The sequence below is a fragment of the Schistocerca piceifrons genome, chromosome 6 (genome assembly GCF_021461385.2).
Source record: "Schistocerca piceifrons isolate TAMUIC-IGC-003096 chromosome 6, iqSchPice1.1, whole genome shotgun sequence".
Lineage (NCBI taxonomy): Eukaryota > Metazoa > Arthropoda > Insecta > Orthoptera > Acrididae > Schistocerca > Schistocerca piceifrons.
The window spans coordinates 48,695,293-48,717,807 of NC_060143.1; positions in this window are offsets into that span (position 1 = coordinate 48,695,293).

A 22,515-nucleotide genomic window follows, 5' to 3' on the forward strand; every position below is an offset into this window, starting at 1 on the left:
AACTCGTAATATGGCATTTATTAATATTTTCATTAAAAGCATTCAATGAGAATGAAGTGAAACATTTGGAATTGCAAATACAGTTCCAGGAACTGAAGGTAAGGCATACACGAGAACTGAGTTCGTAAAAACAGATTCTTCTGTTATTTTGCAGTTGATAATTTACACGTGCTGGGCAATATTCATCTTAGAAGCAGGGAAACCTATTGTTCGCATGAACCAGCCGAGAATTGTCCGAAGGTCAAAATGAAACTAACGGAATACGACGATCTATAGACATTAATTACAATCCCTTCTCGGAAAGTTATTTACAGCGTCCCCGTGGATGCTGTAAGTAAAGTATCTTTTTGGAAACTATATACAATCCTAAATTTTCTTTCGCCTTTCCTTTTCACGCCTTTTTATGACGATGTTAGTAAATGCAATATACTGAGCATGATTTTGGTTTATTTGCTTTGTAAGGAACATAAAAATTGAAAATTAAAAAATTTCCTTAAAGGGACTCGACCCCACGACCCCCTGATTACCATTCAATACTTTTTTCGCTGCGCCGACTGCTGTCTGAAAACTCGTGTCCCACCCCATCTAAGCCAAAAATGCTACCTTTTTCTACACTCCTTCCCATCTGGAGCTCCCACTTCTATCACTTTCTTTCCTGTCCAAGCCCAACAGAAACTATAAATTAGGACGTCATCTGTGTTGATGAGAAGGCGTGGTCCCTTTGTAAGTCTTTAGAGCCCTGACTTACGACCGCCAAAACAACAGATACTAACAACTCAAGACGAATGGCCTCATCCAGAACCAAGGCTGACACATATCGCTGCCGGCAGTCATTTGTGCTCAGTACCACTGAAAGCCAGTGACATGGGTGATACACCAGTACTCTTATCTTCGTTTCGTTTCAAGAAACCATTATGGCACAATTCAGAGATGATAGGATGGTGCGTAATCTTACTGAAGCTGCAGCTCGCCTGTTGGTTGTAGGCACGAAAATGGGTAGGTACGATCGAACATAACACTCCAGCCCCACTCGAATGTCAGATGGCATGCGTATTAGGGTCCCCATTTCGTTTCCTACTAAGCTGGTGACCCACCTCTGCCAATTCGTTGGCGAGAATACGACTTTTCATAAATAGTGTTCCAAGTAACGTATTCACCTCTAATGTTTCGTAGAACTCTATACATTCAGGGTGTTTCTAATTTTTATTACGTATTTTGAAGAAAGTCTTATTAGGATTTGACGCCCCTCGACTAAGTCATGAGCAAGGTCGGACTGGATATTAGGATGGAAAGAGAATTCTATCATTCACTTGCAAATTATGATTTCAGCATTCACCTTAAGCGATGTAGGCGAATCAAGGAAAATTGAATCTTGACAGCCGGACGTAGATTTGAAACTTATCCAAATGAATGCGAGTCCAGTGTTTTACCGCTGAACCGGTCGCTAGTTATCATGTTTCGAGATATGTATGTCTTGTAGTAATACGTATCCACGTGAGTGTAGAGTGTTCTTATGTCTTCTTACCGATGAATGGTACTCACAAAGAAAAAAGTGATTTGTATAAAACGAAAATAACGTCTAATATAAATGTGCAAACATTGTGCGTTAGTTTTATTTCTTTGGGAATGTGATTGGCTATATCGACGGACGACGTGGCTCCAGAGCGGGACGATGTTCGCTCTTAGCTATTGAGAAGTAGAGGGTGTCCGGGAAGTAGGAATGAATACTACATTGCTATGGGACATACTAAATTTATAGAAAATGTAACGTTCTTTCCTTTATAAACACCTTAGGTAACTTTTTCCTATTTATGTATGAAAAATTATATCTTCCATACGACCACCCAAAGCCGTGAGACAACGATCAATGCGTTCATTGAAGTTCTCGATGACGTGTTAATAAACATCTGGTAGGATACCGTTAATAACCCTTTTAATTTCATCCTTCACTTGATGTACTGTTCGTGGATCGTTCTTGTACACTTTACATTTCACATATAGCCACAAAAAAAGTCACAAGGCGTAAGATCGCATGATCTGACAGGCCATCAGGCCATTCCTGATTGCCACGCAAGGAGATAATGTTGTGAGGAAACTTTTCATTCAGAGGAGCAATCGTTTCACGAGATTTGTGACGTGTCACACCGTCTTGTTGAATTCAAAAATCGCCATTTTTCTCAACAGGAAGGAAAAACCAATCAGACAGCATGTCTCGGTAACGGTGGCCGTTCACAAGAGGGCAGCTCCCTAATCATTAAAAAAAAAAAAAATACGGGTCAATCACTCCTCTTGCCCAGAACCCACACAGCACAGTCGTGCGTTGTGGTTGCACCTCATCTTCTACAGTCACTCGCTGATTTTCGTTACCCCAATTTCTGCAGTTCTGCTTATTGACGTACCCAATGGTGTGGAAGTGTGCGTCATCTGAGAAAATTAATTTTTTTGTGAAGTTATCGTTCTCCGCTTGTCGAGCCAAGACCCCCAAGATCCGCAGGCTTCAAATCTTGTGTAGACTGGATTTTGTACGCATGCATTTTGAGATCTTTTGAAAGCATTTCATGCAGTGAAGTTGGTGACAAATTCAATTGTTCAACTCATCGGTGAACCGATTTCCTGTGGCTTACGGTGACATTGTCACGCACGGCAGCAATGTTTTCTTGTGTTTGAATATAGCGCCGTCGTCCCGTTTCCGTAACGTTTGGAACAGAACCTGTGACCACCAACTTCCAGCTCAGATTCCGGACTAATGATTCCGCTGGAGCAGCTGTACGTCAGAGAGTCACACGCAATTCACTAACAGTTGCTGTAGGACTTTCACTGTTCTTGTAATAACTTTTTATCACTCGTTGCTCAGTTCTCACCTGCTCCATCGCGAAAATAAACATCAAACACCAATGCTCACCAAACAAATACTAATCAGGTTAGTAAAATGAAGGCTCGCAGATAGCAAACACGAAAAAACAATGGCTGCCAACCGTCATATGAGAAAATGGCGCGAAATTCAAATTTGTCCTTTCTTCCCGGACACCATTTATCTTCTCGGACGCGGCAAAAAGTATCACAAGAACCGAAATCCTGCACAGGAGGTACGCAGATTTCCCAAGGACTGTTATATTAACATTACATGTTGAAGTGGAAGCTTCCCAAAACTTTTGATATTGATATTGATGTTGTATGTGGAAGCATTAACATATCCATTTAATATGGGTTAACTTTGTATCTAAAGTATAAGAAAATACATCGCATGTCAAGTTGCAAGTTCATTATAAAAATGTGCTATAAATGAGATAACTTTTTTGAGTTTTAAAGGAGTCATTACAGGTTTGATCACAAAGGGAAGTGCACCATCAAACGACCTTGTGAGCGGAAGATGTTGACGGACTATAACGGGACAGTAAACAAGAGGAAATAATCATAGTTTATGAATATATTTCAGATGGAGAAGAATGTGTAATTCAAGAGATAATTGTTCGTTGCTTTGTTTTTTGAAAACCACACAGAGTGATTAAAAGCGAAGAATATTAAAAGAAAATGAACTAGGAAGAGTACCGGAAGCGACCATATGGAAAGAAAAACTTGTTTTCACGAAAAGCAATGATAAAAATATTGGTTTGGTTAAGTAACCAAAGAAATATCGAATCGAAAAAAAGTAGCACATCGTAAAAAAAATGTAGCGCATAGTAAACTAAGGGCTGGAGCCAATTATAGCAATGAATTTCGTGTCGATGAGCTATAATTACAGACCATATTATCATAGTAAAGCAAGAAGAGTTTCAAAAGATATCGAAACGGAAGAAAGACGGCAGATTACCTTGGTGGTGGGCGACTAAATGTTATGGGCGGCCGGCGACTACTCAGGAATTTCATGATAGTCAGCAGGCCCCCTACTTCGTCGTTTTACCGAGGCTACCGGTGGCGAAGTGCAGCAATCAGTACAACGCGTCTTGTAGTACACCATGAACAACAGAATCTTCTCCTTTTATTTTTCTACTTGGTTTCATACTGTGATGTAGGAACGAATTTTGTTTTAAATAGTGACTTTGTAGACATGCATCGCTAAACTGTCGTCATTTGGGGAAGTGTTGATTACGTAATGTTATTTGCATTGTGCACGAATAATGGTAGCGCATTGCAAGGAATTTTTGAAAAACTCTAGAAAACAGTTTAAAGCACACCAAGGGACGAGATTTACATGATTAAATGTAGAAATTGGCGATTTAATGGGACCACAATATCAAAACCGAAAGAGGACAGAGCCTTAGAGGTAACAAGCAATTCAAATATACACAATGCAGTGTCACGCCAAGAAGCAGCTCAGGAAAATTAAGGACTATAATAGCTACAGCAAACTGTGTTGGGTTTAAAAGGCGAAATACATTGTGACATGCTTAAACAGTGTGATTTACGCATAAATGAGGAAGGCGAAGCGTTTAACGAAGTAAGTACAAAAATAAGACAAAGTATCACCTAAACAGGGATTTATGTAAATAAAATAACAGATTTAGGACACTGACATAAAATTAAATGCTTTAGAACACTGTAAATATCCAAATGAGAAAGCTGTCTCCGTTTCCACTATCACAGATTCGAGGGACGTATGAATAATTTCACTGAACAAAATATTTGGTGAAAGACACAATCATTCATGAATACTCCTCATTCGTCGAACGATCGAGAGGAAACCAGCAGAAATTCAAAACCTTTCGAAGGGATTAGAAGAAGACTAAAAAGGATGTGACAAGAAATATTTGTAGTGAGTAATTTGTTTGAAACCTGGAACAAACTTAAATAAACAATTCCCAAAATTTAAAACAGAAGGGAATATACACTCAACCTATATTAAAGGGGCACTTTCAAAGTCATTACCAAGGCGTTGAGATGACATTTTAAAAAGCTGACTTTCTTCTCTGTTATTTGGAAGGAGATGTTGTCGAGTGGTGAAATCCACATTTGAAAGAATCAATTTGTGGAACAACATTCAAGAAAAGTGTAAAAAGAAATATATGTCACTGCGCATGGAGAAATTAGCTCTCTAATTATTAGATCGTTATTGGTCGAACAGTACTAGGGGCAACTGTAGCAAGTATGTAGGATGGCACCCAACAAGGTCGAAGTGTTCAGACGACACCATAGCGGTAGGTCGCTTGCTAAAAGTGTTCATTAATGATTTACTTTACAAAGTGCGCAAAAAATTGTGTGGTTCTAGTACATCCATCAACTGGAGAAGATAAGAAACTACACAACACTGATACGGTGAGAAGACTAGTATCATGAAATGAAATCACGGTATGAAACTATCTTCTATCAGTCGATTACTTTCAAAGCTTTCGAAAAAGTAGTTGGTTAGTTTTATGTTGATTTATATATGGTAACTATTCATTAGTTATTTAAGGAAGAGACACATACAGGCATTACGCATTCGTCATAGGGAATGATGCTTGAAAATGCAGATCATACCCCCTGAGATTTTCCTTCCAAGACAAGTCACTAAACAAAGAAGCAATACTTTATGAGTCTTATAACGCATTAATTTCAAATTTTTGGCGTAAGCAACGTCACTGTGACGCGGGAAGAAATGATCAAAGAAACATCACAGAAGTTCATATGAACCAGTAATAAGTGAGGAGTCAGTGCCTGTACTAATAACAACACTGTGAAACCGTCAGTCGGTCTGTTTGTTTGCACAGTTACAGGTGTAGACAGGGCACAACAAACTTTCAGCAACAAATTGAAAAGTAAGAATGTAGGGAAATCAGTAAAGAGAAAGAAAGTGTTGTTGTTAGGTAGTTCCCATGGAAGAGGTGTTGGCCAACTCTTGCAGGATGAACTAGGATCAGAATACCAGGTCACCAATTTTTTTAAACCTAGTGCTGGTCTGGAACAGGTGACAGAGGATTTAGGATCACTTTGCAAAGATTTCACTAAGGAAGACACCGTGGTTATAGTGGGTGGGGCAGGTAACAGTATTGACAGAGATCCTGGGTACAGCGTAGAGTGTGACCTGGCGAAGATTGCATCAGCATCGAGGCATACCAGTGTTGAGTTTGTATCTGTTCTTGGGCGCCATGACCGACCTCATTTGAACTCTTCTGTCAAGAGAGTTAATTTGGAGCTGGAACGGCTGCTCATGTCGGGTGCGGGGTCACACATTGGTGTGGTTCATGTTGATTCTATCAGTAGGTGGGATTATACTAGGCATGGCCTTCACCTCAACAGGAAGGGGAAGGGTAAATTGGCTGGGGAAATAGCAAGAAAGTTAAAGGGGGGAGGCACTGTCATGAGTGGTAAAATACCAGTGGTTATAGGATTCAGAAAAGACCCTTTTTTAGGGTAGGGAGGACAGAAAGAAAACAAATTTTAAGAGAAGTTAGAACTGAGACAAACCTTCAGTTTGAGAAAGAAATCAAAAAACATAATTCCAGCTTATTACATCAACATAAACAGCCATTGGTTAAGAATTTTCAACTGTCAGCAGATATTTTAACTCCACCCAATTTTAAGTCAGTCAATGTGAAATGTCAGCTATCTTTATTGCATCAAAATATTCGAGGACTGAGAAATAAAATTAATGAATTAACTATCTGCATAGATGAATTAGAGTCTTCAAACCCAGCTGACATAATCTGCCTCTCTGAACATCATGTGACCACTGCTATAGAACTTTTAAGTGTTACAGGGTTTAGGTTAGCATCTCATTTTTGTAGATCAGAAATGGAGAAAGGAGGAGTTGCCACATTCATCAGGAACTGTCATAAATTTAAGAACATAGACATTCATAAATTTTGCCTAGAACAGCATATGGAAGCATGTGCAACAGAATTAGATTTTCACAAAAAATCTTTCATAATATTAAGTGTATATCGAGCACCTGCAGGTAACTTTAATCTGTTTGTAAACCACCTTGAAGCTGTACTGGCCCATTTAACAACCAAAAACAAAGAAATAGTGGTTGCTGGTGATTTCAATGTAGATTTCCTTAAAGACTCTCCCAATAAGAACCTATTTGAGTTAGTAACACTATCATTCAACTTAATTCCCACAGTAAAGTTCCCCACTAGGATAACCACTTGCTCACAAACAGCCATTGATAATATCTTTATAGAAAAGTCAAATGAACAAAATTATATTACAAAACCAATAGTCAATGGCCTCTCAGACCATGACATGCAGTTCCTTCTTTTAAATGTTAATACTGAACAGGATATAAAATCTGTTAAATCTGAGCTCAAGAGGGTAATCAGTAAGCCAAAAATTGATTATTTTAGGACACTCCTCAGAGACATTCACTGGACTGATGTTTACAGTGCTCATGGCATGAATGAAAAATATAACATTTTTGCTAATAAAGTGCTTACCTTATTTGAACACTGCTTTCCCCCAAAACTTACCAAGGTTAGAGCAAAGTCTACAAAGAAGCCATGGATTACTCGAGGAATAGGGGTATCTTGTAAAACAAAAAGAAAACTGTATCTGTCAATCCGAAACATTTCCAATGTTGATGCTATAGCACATTATAAGAAATACTGCAAAATATTAAAGACTGTAATACGGATGTCAAAGCAAATATATTACAAGGAAAAGATAGTCATATCAGATAACAAAATAAAGACAATATGGGATATAGTGAAGGAGGAGACCGGTAGAACCAGACATGAAGAGGAACAAATAGCATTAAGAGTAAATGATGCATTGGTGACAGATGTGTATAGTGTTGCAGAACTTTTTAACAAACATTTTATAACTGTTACTGAAAAGATGGGGTTGTCAGGTTCGGTAGATGCTGCTATGGATTACCTTAGACCAGACATTTCAAGTAACTTCCATAATATGAATTTGACCCTCACTACCCCAACAGAAATAACGTCCATCATAAAATCTTTAAAATCAAAAACATCTAGTGGGTATGATGAAATATCAACAAAGTTAATTAAAGAATGTGATTCTGAGCTAAGTAACATATTAAGCTATCTGTGTAACCAGTCGTTTATCAGTGGAATATTTCCCGAATGGCTGAAATATGCTGAAGTTAAGCCACTGTTTAAGAAGGGAGATAAAGAAATAGCATCAAATTTCCGTCCAATTTCACTGTTGCCAGCATTCTCAAAAATTTTCGAAAAAGTAATGTACAGTCGTCTTTATAACCATCTTATCTCAAATAACATACTGTCAAAGTCACAGTTTGGATTTCTAAAAGGTTCTGATATTGAGAAGGCTATCTACACTTACAGTGAAAATGTACTTAATTCATTAGACAAAAAATTGCAGGCAACTGGTATATTTTGTGATCTGACAAAGGCATTTGACTGTGTAAATCACAATATCCTTTTAAGTAAACTAGAATATTATAGTGTAACAGGAAATGCTGCAAAATGGTTCAAATCTTATATCTCTGGCAGGAAACAAAGGGTGTTATTAGGAAAGAGACATGTATCAAGCTATCAGGCATCATCCAACTGGGAACTAATTACATGTGGGGTCCCACAAGGTTCCATTTTGGGGCCCTTACTTTTTCTTGTGTATATCAATGACCTTTCATCAGTAACATTACCAGATGCCAAGTTTGTTTTGTTTGCTGATGATACAAACATTGCAATAAATAGCAAATCAAGTGTAGTCTTAGAAAGATCAGCCAATAAAATATTTGTGGACATTAATCACTGGTTCCTAGCCAATTCTTTGTCACTAAACTTTGAAAAAACACACTACATGCAGTTCAGAACTTGTAAGGGGTGTCCCAAGAGTATATGTCTAACATATGATGACAAGAAGATAGAAGAAGTGGACGGTGTTAAATTCTTGGGATTACAGCTTGATAATAAATTCAACTGGGAGGAGCACACCACAGAACTGCTGAAGCGTCTTAACAAATCTCTGTTTGCAATGCGAATTTTGTCAGACATAGGGGATATAAAAATGAAAAAGCTGGCATACTATGCTTACTTTCATTCCATAATGTCATATGGGATTATTTTCTGGGGTAATTCATCAAGCCAAGCTAAAGTTTTCCGGGCACAAAAACGTGCAGTAAGAATTATATGTGGTGTGAACTCAAGAACATCCTGCAGAAGCCTGTTTAGGGAACTAGGGATACTAACTACAGCTTCCCAATATATTTATTCCTTAATGAAATTTGTCATTAAAAATATATCACTTTTTCAAACCAACAGCTCAATTCATGGAATCAATACTAGAAATAAGAATAATCTTCACAAGGATTTAAAGTCACTTAGTCTTGTACAAAAAGGTGTGCATTATTCAGGAACACACATTTTCAATAACTTGCCAGCAGCCATAAAAAGCTTAACAACCAATGAAATTCAGTTTAAGAGAAGCCTAAAGGATTTATTGGTGGCCAACTCCTTCTACTCCATTGATGAATTTCTTAGGAAAACCAACTGATTTGTATATAAGTACAACATAACTTCTGCACAATTTCAGTGTGTGTGTGTGTGTGTGTGTGTGTGTGTGTGTGTGTGCTTGTGTGTGTGTAAGTGTGTAAGTATAATCTAACTTCTGCACCATTTCAGTGCAGTAATGTGTTCATTGTAAATAAGTATTACAGTAGTTGTATTACATGTTTCTTACCTTATAAATAAATAAAAAACTTTTTTATTTTAAATTCAGTGCAATAGTATTTGTAAAATGACTCTTAGTGTTCATTAAAAAATGACGATCATTCCACTTGGGACCTGTGGAATGGTACATTAGCTTATTTGTTTTAGTTGTAAATATTTGTCATGTATTGTTGTTTTTCTGACATGTTCCACATCCTGGAGAACCTCCTCACTACGGATCAATTGGAATGAAAGTAAATCTAATCTAATCTAATCTAAACAGTCTAACAGCTCGGGGCAACATCTAGGTTATATTGCATCAAAATCGGGTGACAGAAAAAAGATATCGGAACTTAAAATTTTAGGAGTGTGCTAAGCTTTTTCGGTTGTTTATCTTAGTGTTGGCATAGTACACCAAAGAACCAATAGGTGACGCGATTAGTTTCTTCTTCTGTGGCAGAAGTATTTTCGGAATATTACCTCAGTACAGAATTAAGTGCCGCAGTCTTATTTTTACGAATACAGGCTAACGTTGAATTCACTTGGTTATGATATACGGATTTACTGACTGCGCTTTGTGTATTCTGAAGTTGACAGAATTGCTTTGCCTCTTCCGATAAGTGTTATTTGTACTTGACTTCTCGGATTGTAAAAACGAATTTACTGACACAGTGATTGTGCAAAGGTTTCGTTTCCATAGATTGAGATACGGAATCTTGAAAAGCAGCGGTTGACAATGGCCCTTCTTTAGTTTACGCTGCTAAGCTTGGGCGTATTGTTAGTCTAGGTTTAGTTCCCGTAGGGATTGCTTGGGAAAGATTGGACCAATTAAGGCGAGAACAGAGATGCTTAAAGAGGCATTCTCCACGCTGCTGATATGATTGGAACAATAAAAAATATTAATATGAGGTAAAATGAGAGGCACCTTCTTCATACACGTTCTAGCAGTGTGTGTATGTAGATATAGAGGCGGGTCGTGAGCAATGCCTGGATAGCCAGCGAAGTCACCGCCAATTCAAGGAAAGTTTTCGGGTTCCAGTCCCGGTCAGACGCAAAGTTTATATCTACTGCGATGTTTCCGAACGATTACCAGCTTGCTGAGGAGTTGTTGTTGTTGTGGTCTTCAGTCCTGAGACTGGTTTGATGCAGCTCTCCATGCTACTCTATCCTGTGCAAGCTTCTATACAGTAAAGCTGCATGTCCTCGGGAAAAATTACGGCTGTAGTTTCCCCTAGCTTTCAGCCGTTCGCAGTACCAGCACAGCAAGGCCGTTTTGGTTAATGTTACAAGGCCAGATCAGTCAATCATCCAAACTGTTGCCCCTGCAACTACTGAAAAGGCTGCTGCCCTCTTCAGGAACCACACGTTTGTCTGGCCTCTCAACAGATACCCCTCCGTTGTGGTTGCACCTACGGTACGGCCATCTGTATCGCTGAGGCACGCAAGCCTCCCCACCAACGGCAAGGTCCATGGTTCAGGGGGGGAAAGGAAAAATAATTCTCGAAATCTTTCCAAATTTTCCAGAACGGCAAAAATTTTTTAACTGAACTCGCGCCACGTATCCTAAGAATCCGGCTTCCGCTTTCTGACAGTCACATTAAAAATTTACGAATCACTTTAGAGACAGTTGGATAAGCCGGTAAAAGTAATCCTGTTTCATTTTCTAATGTATTGTAACTTCAGTTACAAAACTTACCTGCCTTTAGCTGTGAAATATCTTTTTTTCGTTGTTATGAAACATATCAGTTATCTTATGTCTGCATATTTGGACATTCTAGATCTATGTTGGATCCATCGATTCTAAACTACTGCCCTCTTACAAATGAGATTCGTGAATACGTCGACGTCACATCTGAGCAGGCTGCCATCATGTGCTTCGGCTTCCTCTAGTCGGTGAACTGCACCAGCGGTTGCAGAGAGTGCCCTGAGTGAGTAGCGTAGCGAGGAACGAGACGTCGTAGCGGCTACAGTGCCTAGAGGACACGTCTCCTGCTTTCGAATGCTCTTTTTGAATATTTACCTGGTTTCCCGACCAGTGTGATGTTTTACACGCTCACGTCAAGTGGACACTCAGTTGTATAATTCCAGTACTGCTATGATTTCCGTGACATAACGAAGACATTTACTCTAGTCTTTCAGCAGCATCACTGTGAGTTGACAGCCGTAGGTTCGAGCACATGTCGGTGTACGAACTACATTACGAGTTTTGTGTGAACTTTATATCCTTATAAAACAAGCAGTTCCTTGCGTAACTAAAACCTGCCAGTCACTCGAAACCTACCATCTGTTACAGTTACAGGCGAAGGAACGTAGGCGTTCTACTTCGTATCCCTCAACATGTTTACACCCTAGTCGAAGTGTATAATAATTGATTTCCTTATCTGTATTAAACTGAGTAGTTTCCATTCTCTTATTTTGTTGATATGTAACTGGATTTTACTAAAAATTTTCTATGATAACTGTATCAACTGCGAAATAAATGCGATAGAAATTATGGTATACGATGACTGATTAACCGCTAACGTGTACAGTAATTGTTCCATTGTAGGGCACCACATGTATTACTTTGTTGTCTGTAGATGACTTCATCCACGCTAATTTGCTGTATCTTACATGTCAAGAAATTGTTATCCTGACGCGAATGCGACATAGAACCTCAACGGCATTTAAGCTCCTCAGGTGTCGACGTTGTATAGAAGCTCCATTCAACCTGGGCACCTCTATCTCTCGCATTAAGGCTATCTAGTATCAAGAACCTGAAATGGATTACTAATGATCAACGTTTCCGGAATCAATATTGGAAAAGTTTGTTTTCGTTCCTGACTAGTCATTATACTTGTAATAGTATTATGTTGTAACATTCAGGTAGAGAGAAATTTGAGTATTGAAGACGGTAGTTTTGTGGATTAGTTAGCATGTTTTTTGACAGGTGCGAGCGGACTCTTTTGCTGACAGGTGGGAAAATTTCATTTATCAAGAGGTCATATTATCAGAAGTAAAGTTAATTTACTCGTCAGTTATGCACTGAATTTGGTTCTTTAAGCCTGGAGCCTTACCAGCATTTCAACATTTAACTTACTCTTCTGTACTAGTAATTGTGATTACTGCAGAGGTACGATATACAATGAAGGGATCTTGATTTCAAGTGTGAGGGAGCATTTGAAGATAGAATTCAGCTTTTCGATTTTTGACTTGCTGTTTTCTGTTTCGTTTTGACAAGACATTTACTTTTATAGATAGACTTAACATGTTACCAATAGTTCTCGAGGTTTTGGGACTGACGGCTTGTGGTATGATCTTCAAGGCATCATGTTTCAGTAAACATCTGCCTCTCTGCGGACATGTCAGCTTTGCAGCAATTACGCAAAAGGCGTGGTCTGTCTTTCTCATACTGTCTGTATACCATGGGAGAAGTGGAGATCTCCACTTAGACGATGTGTTTCCTGTTTATTTAAGGTTTAGGATGTCAAGTACTTCTTTCTTTTGATATTCGTTTTCTGTTATCACTGTAACAGACAATGGTATCCGGATCTATTATGGTCCTCTTCTGACTGCACTTTGCGATCATAATCGGGAAGCGTCGGTAAATTGCATTCTCTCTTACCGATTTACAGTGCTGTTGAAAGCCCTCACTCAAAGCTAGTCGGCTATTAATTCAATAAATCAAGACAGAATATTGCACGTAATGTTAGGTCAAGTGTAACGCAGTTTGTCCTTCTCCTAAATTCGGTGCCTCACAAGAAACACGCACTAAGAATGTGATTGTCAAACAATACAAAATGTCTCCTACAATGGAGCCCCTCGACGTGACCTATACGTGAAAACTCTTCCAGATAATTGTCTTTGGAACAGTCTGGACTTTCTACGCTCTCCAAAAAAATGGCTCTGAGCACTTGGGGACTTAACTTGTGAGGTCATCAGTCCCCTAGGACTTAGAACTACTTCAACCTAACTACCTAAGGACATCACACATAACCAAGCCCGAGGCAGGATTCGAACCTGCGACCGTAGCGGTCACGCGTTTCCAGACTGTGGCGCCTAGAACCGCTCGGCCACCCTGGCCGGCTCTCCGCTCTCCCCTTCAAGTTCAGCGAAATGCCATGTTCTACTACGACTCCCAATAACTTATCACGCAACATATGGTCTTTGCTGAGCGCAGTAAAGTGTGAAAAGGGGAACTGTCAATATACTGTGTATATGGAGAAACTAACCTTTATTGTCCCGAGCAGCAGAAATTAATCGTACTGCTGGGAGTTATTCCGAAAGGATCACATGCTGGCGGTCCTGGCGAATTCCTGATGGCAAACGATGATGATCGTTTTGCATCTAAATTTCTGAGTCTCTTTTCATATTTTGGCATTTTGTATATCTGTGTTATCTTTTTTTCCCTTATCTTGCTGTAATAGCCCTAAGACAGATCACTTCGAAGTATAATACAGGCGTTTGCTGCAAATAATGTACAGAATTTACGGTTTGACATGAATATGTCTGTCTAATCTCTCCATAAAGTCGTTACTTAGAGCTATAAAGTAGATTTTTTTATTTTCTCTCTTTTCAACTAGTTTGAATTTCACTGCCAACGTTACTTACTTTTAAGACATTCGAAGTATTTACCAGATTACGAAAACAATAAAAATCGGGACTTAGGGAGAATACAAGCTTTATTGACCAAGAGTATTAAGTAAGTGGTTACCGTCAGGAGCATGTTTCTGGAGCAATGTTCCATCAGTTTGCAAAATTCACCTCAGAAAAGACACGTAAATCTGCCTGTTTATTGCAAAACTAACATTTTATGGTTATGTGTTTTCCGTTAGATAGCAGTTGCTAAAATTTTCCTGATGAAATTAGGTTAATATATATGGTGCATTAACAAATATATGATACATAATAAATGGTAATTGTGATCAATTCGATTTTCAGTAACTAAAAAGCGTCTCAAAAGTCAACTGTGAATTCATTGTGATGTATTCCGAAAATCTCTATGACGTCTACGGTCTCATTTTTTTCAAAGTTTTACACTCTACAACATATAAATGTTTGAATTCTGATACATACGAACGTAACCCAATAAACATCTTAGTTGTCAAATGTGTTGTGACAGAGCTAAGGAATTAACTTCAATGTGTGACTAATAAAAGATTTGTTCATCCACCATTATAGAATCCTAACGTATTGTTACTAAATCAGAATTAACTGCTAGAAAAGCATTTCCTAATGGTTTAAATTCGTATAAGACGGATAGGTAACTTAACAAGAAGGTAATTCCTGTACAACCTTTCTTATATTAGCAATAAGTGACAAGGAGTGAATTAAGGCAAGGATAACGTGTGCTGAGGTGAATACCACATCTTCACCGTATTTTAACTAATGGGAAATACTCGAATTCTGCATTATATTTATACAGTTAGTTAGCTTTAAGTACCATTACAGTTAAGAAGAAAATGGGGTTCGCTTTAAGTAACTATGAACGTGTTATGTCACTGGAAATTACAGCAGAGTACGTGTGGTTTTCGTGGGGGACTACCACATTTATAGATTCCCAGCAACGACAGAGTGCCACCGCACGACTGTCTACTTATAAATGTTTGCTTTGGTCACACACGTTAGCTGTCCGCAGACCGCAGTAGTTGTGAGTTGTACTGCCATGGTCTCGAGATTCACAAGGAGTGTACTTTACTATGCGTGCAGATGTGAAGAGCTTGGTGGAAATAAACCATGGCTCCGCAGAAGATCGAGTGTATGGCATTACAGCGAGCATTATAATTGTCGGGGACATTCCAGGGGCCGGCCGCGGTGGTCTAGTGGTTCTAGGCGCGCAGTCCGAAACCCCGGGACTGCTACGGTCGCAGGTTCGAATCCTGCCTCGGGCATGGATGTGTGTGATGCCCTTAGGTTAGTTAGGTTTAAGTAGTTCTAAGTTCTAGGGGACTGATGACCACAGAAGTTAAGTCCCATAGTGCTCAGAGCCATTTTTTTGACATTCCAGGAAGCTTAAATCGAGCTCTATAGTGCCTTCTCAGAAGATATATTTTCTGTTTGTCTGGTGATGGTAAGGCTATAGAACAGCTACTGTTGAAATAATACGTAAGCAATGAAGAGACATTAATAGCGACAGATGTTGTTTCATTTTCTTCTATCATCTGACCGAAGGTCCTTCGAGAAAATGTTTTTGACTTCCAGTTATTTCTATGTTCTCATCTAAGGTACTTTGTTACTTGTACTGACTGATCCTTCAATGTTTTTCAAAGCAATACTTCCGTTAACTGTAGATGTTATTACTGATACGACTCTAAAATGTTTGAAAAAATCAGTATTATTTCAGGCCTTTTCTAATAATGAAACTATATGCGTCAGTACACCCAAAAAGACTTTATCATAGTTTAATTACAAAAAGGTTACTTAGCATAACGCTTTATGTGACTGACATAAAAATATGAAAATTTACTCCGACGTTAACGAAATTTGGAACAGTTAAGTCCAATGAAATGAAACGCAAACTACATTTGCGACGATTTTTAACTCATCTATAATCCGAAAACACGGCGGTGGACTTAAATAACATCCTCTGTTTATTTTCCCCTGGTAACTGCGTGTTAGTTTTTCAGATTACGACTCCGAGAGGATTAAAACTGACTTCTGTTTGCATAACGAAAGCTAGCTCAGTTCGTGGAGCAATGCGAGACACGGAAATTCTGCGCGCACAGAGCCGACGCCGTCTAAATTTACTCCAACGGACTGTCACTGCTCCCTGAAGAAGGCCAGAAAAAAATTCGAACGTACGGAGGTGAGATGCAGTATCGCTGGAAATAATACATCTACCTTTTTATCTAATGCGTCCCTACTTTCCATGAATTACATGAACAAAATCAAGTAATCCGTAAATACAAATAAAGACATACAACAGAAAATCTGGTGTGGGTATCATAATGTACAATACGGTCCAGATAGCGTGTCGCGATATCCCAGAATTCTGAGCGTGCCAAAGGAATCATCGTAATGATATATGTTGATTATGACCACAATCTGCTTCCAGTTTTAACGTCTTATGAAATGTTGTCAGACAGATCTGCGTATAGAACAAATTACATGTTCCACTGGAAAGATTTTCTCAGACATCTTTCTACATCACCTGTACAAAAGGACATTAATAATGTGATGTCTAATGACCTCAGTTACACTACGACCTATAATTTTCATAATGCGGCTCCTGTCCAAATAATGTCACCTTCGTCGTATAGTCTACGACCAACTGTTGCAGGAACAGCGAAACAAAAATGCCACATTTAAACAGACGCAAAATCCCCAAGATTGGCGACCTTTTACAGAAGCTTGAAATTTAGCCCGGACTTCAATACGAGATACTCATAACAGTTTACACAACGAAACTTGGTCTAAAAACCTCGCAGAAAATCCAAGAGATTCTGGTCGTATGTGAAGTATGTTAGCGGCAAGAAGCAATCAATGCCGTCTCTGCACGATAGCAATGGAGATACTATCGAAGACAGTGCAGACAATGCAGAGTTACTAAACAGAGCCTTCCGAAATGCCTTTACAAAAGAAGACGAAGAAAATATTCCAGAATTCGAATCGAGAACAGCTGCCAACATGAGTAACGTAGAAGTAAATGTCCTCGGAGCAGTGAAGCAACTTAAATCACTTAATAAAAGCAAGTCTTCTGGTCCAGACTGTATACCAATTAGGTTCCTTTCGGAGTATCCTGATGCATTAGCTCCATACATAAGAATCATATACAGCCGTTGGCTCGATGAAAGATCCGTATTATCCAAAGACTGGAAAGTAGCGCAGGTCACACCAATATTCAAGAAAGGTAGTAGGAGTAACCCACTACATTATAGTCCCATATAGTTAACGTCGATGTGCAGCAGGATTCTGAAAATTATATTCTATTCGGACATTATGAACTACCTCGAAGAAAATGGTCAACATGGGTTCAGAAAATAACGTTCTTGTGAAACACAACTAGCTCATTATTCGCATGAAGTGTAGAGTGCTACTGACAAGGAATTTCAGATCTATTCCGTGTTTCTCGGCTTCCGGAATGCTTTTGACACTGTACAACACAAGCGACTTGTAGTAAAATTGCGTGGTTATGGAATATCGTCTCAGTTATGTGACTGGGTTTGTGATTTCCTTCCAGAGAGGTCACAGTTCGTAGTAACTGGCGGAAAATCGTCGAGTAAGACAGAAGTGATCTCTGACGTCCTTTAAGGTAGTGTTATAGGCCATTTGCTGTTCCTTATCTACAGCCGGCCGTAGTGGCCGTGCGGTTCTAGGCGCTACAATCTGGAACCGCGAGACCGCTACGGTCGCAGGTTCGAATCCTGCCTCGGGCATAGATGTGTGTGATGTCCTTAGGTTAATTAGGTTTAAGTAGTTATAAGTTCTAGGGGACTGATGACCTCAGAAGTTGAGTCCCATAGCGCTCAGAGCCATTTGAACCATTTTGAACCTTATCTATATAGACGATTTGGGAGACAAACTGAGCAGCCGTCTATGATTTAATGCAGATGGCGCTGTCATTTATCGACTAATGAAGTCGTCAGAAGATCAAAACTAACTGCAAAACTATTTATAAAAAATTTCTGAATGGTGCGAATAGTGGCAGTTGACCCTAAATAACGAAAAGTGTGAGGTCATCCACATGAGTGCTAAAAGGAACTCGCTGAACTTTGGTTACACGATAAATCAGTCTAATCTAAAAGCCGTAAATTTAACTAAATACTTGGGTTTAACAATTACGAACAACTTAAACTGGAAGGTACACACAGAAAACGTTGTAGGGAAGGGTAACCAATGACTCCGTTTTATTGGCAGGACACTTAGTAAATGTAACAGACCTACTAAGGAGACTGCCTACACAACGCTTTCCGTCCTCTTTTAGAGTACTGCTGCGGTGTGTGGGATCCTTACCGTATAGGACTGACGGAGTACATCGAAAAAGCTCAAAGAAGAGCAGCACGTTTTGTATTATCGCAAAAAATGGGAGTGTCAAAGAAATGATACAGCATTTATGTTGGACATCATTAAAAGAAAGGCGTTTTTCGTTGCGACGGAATGTTCTCTCGAAATTCCGATCAGCAACTTTCTCCTCCGAATGCGAAAATATTTTTTTGACACCGACCTATAAAGGGAGAAACGATCACCACGATAAAATAAGGGAAATCAGAGCCCGTACGGGAAGATATAGGTGTTCGTTCTTTCCGTGCGCTATACGATATTGGAATAATAGAGAACTGACTGGCTCTGAGCACTATGGGACTCAACTGCTGTGGTCATAAGTCCCCTAGAACTTAGAACTACTTAAACCTAACTAACCTAAGGACATCACCCACATCCATGCCCGAGGCAGGATTCGAACCTGCGACCGTAGCGGTTGTGCGGTTCCACACTGTAGCGCCTTGAACCGCTCGGCCACTCCGGCCGGCAATAGAGAACTGAGAATGTGGCTCGGTGAACCCTCTACCAGGCACTTAAATGTGATTTGCAGGGTATCCATGTAGATGTAGAACTGTGATCTATTACACACAGTCCAGTCAAAACACTTATTACAGCACGGACGTGCAGAAAGAGTCAATGAGGTTCTGCAAGATCCCGACAGGGGTGTGGAGCCATGCCGACTCCACTGCCATGACCAGCTTCGCTAGGTTTTCAAGATCCATGGTGAGGTGGTCTCATACATTCTCGATTGGGTATAAATCCCGGAGGTCTGGAGAGCGGCGGAACACGGTAAACTCATCCCAGTGCTCTTCGCACAACGAGGTACACTGCGAGCTGTACGACGCGCTATATTGACCGGCTGGTAGACATAATTCCGGTGAGGAAAAATGAAATTGCTTGTAGGGGTGGGCATGATTCCCTTAGACTCGTTGTGTTGATCCACTGTGTCTTCCAAAACGACGAAATTGTCCACGGAATGGCCTCCGGTCTGAACTCTTCTGATTGTTTGTTGCCGGCTATTTGCTGTCAGACATTTCACGCCCTACACGCCAACGGCCATCTATCCGACGGAGCATAAAACGTATCTGGAAAGGTAACCTGGTGCCACTCACGTTGCGGTATTGGCTTTCAAATTCCAGCCTTCGTCGCCGATTAAACAGCAGTCAGCATGCGTGCATGAACCAGGCGATTGCTGCGGAGCCCACACGCAGCAACATTGGCTGAACGGCCCTTCAGAAGACACTGTCTGTACCTCTTTAGTTCATCTGGGTGGTCAATTATTCAACAGCTGCGCGTCTATTCGCACGTGCACATCTCCGCAGCCGTCGATCTCCCCTGTCATCCTTGGCTGTAGTGCTCCACAGTTGCCTCTTTGTCGGATCTGGATGGCCTTATTTTGCCGTTCACGGTATACTTTAATGACGGCGGCGCGCGAGTCATTAACGAACTTGGCTGTTTTGGAAATGCTTCCATCCTTGTTCCGAAAGCCGATGATCACGCCCGATCCCACTTTACTGATGTTTTTCGCGTCCCCCTAAGCACACTTCATATACCCTTCACTCCCAATGCTGCCACCTACCGTCTGTGAGTGGTTATTGCACTTTGAAGTCGAACATAGGTGGCGGCCACATTAAAATGATTGGACGTGTTTATCAACCGTGTTTCACTGCACGGTTTTCAGGAATACTTTCCGTCTGATTCGATATTGCAAACATTGAAGCGTTTATTGCAGTCAGTGGCAATACGACCAAACGTTACTTTCGGCAGAGTCGTCTTTTACTGGGTGAGTTCATTTTTTTCTTTTTTCAACGGTCGTAGGTAAAAAGTATTTAGTATTCAGTAGATGAGATTTCTTTATCCTTGACATTTTCCACGAAATGAGATAGAGAAAATACTAGACGGATCAAGCACTACCTCCATCTCTTCGACGCAAGTAAAATTCCTGTTGATGCGCATGTCTCTTTAAATTCATAAACATTGATATTGCCTGGTCACGTCTTCCTGTTTCGGAGAAGTTGGCACGAATGTCATGAGCATAGCGCCGAACATTAAAAGTAGCAGTACGGCCTCACCCTACGACTCCAACTACTTGATGATATTACGAAGTGACGGTGGAAAACTCGAAACCTACTCTGCTACTTGCTTCAATTTCGGACTATAAAATTTCTCTCCTTTACGGTACTCACGGTCCAACCCGAATTTCAATGAGGTTCCTAGTTGCTGATCAGGGCTGTCTTCATACTATTCTATGACGTCTCTTATTCTGCCTAATAGTTCAGTGCAGTCTCTAAGCGTAATATGTTCATTTTACACTGTGACATTTCGGCAGTCACAAACTGTTTCCCGATTTCTGTACTTTATGCACTGCGAATGAAGTGAGAGCACTCAACACCATGTGATCAACACAACACTGGCAGGGTGCATTAAGAAGTCACAGATTCACAAGTCCTACCTCAACCTCAGTTTCATGACATGATAGAAACACTAATTCTCTCTATTACTCTATCTAATTTGCTCGAACTTCCTCTCAGAATAAGAAGGATGTGATTGGTTTCTCCTTGTCTGTAGCAAGAACTGGAAAATGCTAAAGTCTGCTGCGAAAATCGTCTATGGTCGTGCTTAAAAACAGTTTTTACCGTCTTTATTGACATACTAAAGCATGGTTTTGAGGGGAAAATAGTTTAAAAGACTCGAGCTCCTCGATTCTGGATTCGCTGCAAGATCCAAACGATCCTTATACTAAGTATTTTGAGAACGGTTTATTTTTGAGCTGCATGATGAAAGCAATAGGTTTGCACGTGAAGTATGATTGTGTATCGTTTTTTCTTGTACACTGGATATCCGAGAGGTGCCCGTTCGAGTAAAGCGCACAGAAGTAGAAACTCGTCGACTCCCCAGTTCCATTATTTTAAAATTTCGCTCTTCTTCAGATTAACAAACTGCACCAGGCTGTTTTCCTGGTTCGGTGGATTGTTTGTTAAACGTGATAAACTAATCCAGTGGACCGTGGAGCGCGCGATAATGTTGCGTCATATACTGCGCTTCGAGTTTCGCCGCTTAACTGAGAGTCGCCGAACGCTCGAGTTTGCGTAGTTCGTCCTCTCGTGTTCTCGGAGCCGCTCTGACACGCGCTTGTTTATGGCCACGTCCAAACTTGCTGACCTCTTGATGGAGTTCTCTGATGTGAAGTCTGCGGAATAATTTAGCGTAGAGCGGTTGCCTCGAGCTGGAGGCAGTGCACTGATGTGGGCGGCTCTACAGAAGGCCGGGCACGAGGTAGTGAAAACAAAAGAAAATAATGTATTTTAAGAAACTACTTATAGTAAAAGAACACCTACTCACAGACGTCCACTGTGGGCTGTAATTAGCGTATGGGTGCGAAACTAGGTAGATATGTTAATGCCGTAACGTGGAACCGATTTGCAGCGTAAAAAATATACTTCCAGTTTTGGCAAACAGGTGCAAATCTGGCGCTGTATTCGTACACTGTTTGTAAGACGGTGTGACATCCACGCTGCCATCTGCCAAGCCATGACTTGACTGAAATGTATGGCTGTCGAGAAGAGAGACCATGCGCTGCTAGTGAAACTGTTTTATGTAAATGACAGCGGTTACAGTGAAGCATCGAGAGAGTATCGCCGACTAAAAGGTATGAGGAAAGGCTTGATGTCATTTCATCGTTTAAAGTAGATGATAATGAAATTCTAAAACACTGGTGAAACTTGTGTGGTACCTTGAAGAGGAAGGCGTCCTATCCAAGTGGTAGTTACTGACGAGGTTGCTCTTGTTATAACTAACAAAGCAGCACGTGCCCTGGGTAGGGCTAATATTAGTGTAGTGTCACAAAAATTGTTTGCCCCATTGTCAACGTGACGAAAGATTTAGCGGTCTGTTTTACACTAGTACCCATACAAGTTATAGGCGGTGCTGCTGCTGAAACCTCATTATCCGCAGCATTGTTCTGAGTTTGCCCTTCGGTTTCTGGCACGGGTCGAAGTGTGTC